Source organism: Pundamilia nyererei, unplaced genomic scaffold, assembly GCF_000239375.1.
Source record: "Pundamilia nyererei isolate P.nyererei 1_Seehausen unplaced genomic scaffold, PunNye1.0 scaffold00071, whole genome shotgun sequence".
In the NCBI taxonomy this organism is placed as follows: Eukaryota; Metazoa; Chordata; class Actinopteri; order Cichliformes; family Cichlidae; genus Pundamilia; species Pundamilia nyererei.
Genome location: NW_005187472.1, coordinates 3,104,633 through 3,105,481, shown reverse-complemented (window position 1 = coordinate 3,105,481; position 849 = coordinate 3,104,633).

Genomic DNA, 849 nt, shown 5'->3' with positions numbered 1-849 from the left:
CCCCTGCTGAATTTGTAATTTTGCTAACTTAGAAGGAAATAAACACACTCTAATATTGATGCAGAAACACAGAATATGAACCGAAAGTCCAGAAAACAAAGCATTACATCAAAGTGATAAATGATTTACATGTTGGTGGTATGTTTTGAGTCACTGTCATGTTGGAAGACCTATCCACGACCCACCTTCAGTGTTCTGTCTGAAGGAAGGAGGTTCTTTTATGGCCCTGTTCATTGTCTCCTTAATGTGCTGAGATCGTCCTGTACCCTTGGCAAAAACAAGGGAAAAAAGTCTCAAAGTATTATGTTTCCAGCTCCGTCATACTCAGCATTTCCTTCCTTGTAAACATGGAGGAAACTGATCCTGTAGACAGGTGTGCTTTATAAATATAATGAATTTACATCAGTAGTATCTTGATTGATTGATTGACTGTAATCACAGTAAATTGGTAGGAGCCAGAATAATGGCTTGGTTTTAGTCAAATACTTATTTCAGTCAATGACATGCAAATCAGTTTATAACTTTATGATTTTTTTTCTGGATTTTTGATAAATATTATGTCTTTAAAATGAAACTACCATAAAAAAATTGAGACTTTATTTCTTTGTGTGAAACTTACTTCCCTTTCTATATTTCTGTTCCTGACCTAAGCTTTAAAACTACTTGCAGCCGTCCAGTGCCACTCTTTGCCTCCTAGTAGATGAACCTATGGTATAAATTTGAAATTCCTAGGTAACTTCCTTCTTGAGTTATCACATTAACAAGATTCTCAAAAAACTTGACTTTTGAAATGCACATTGAGGTTGAGGTCACTAAGATTCAAAATTCATACAAGATTTTGAGGAGATG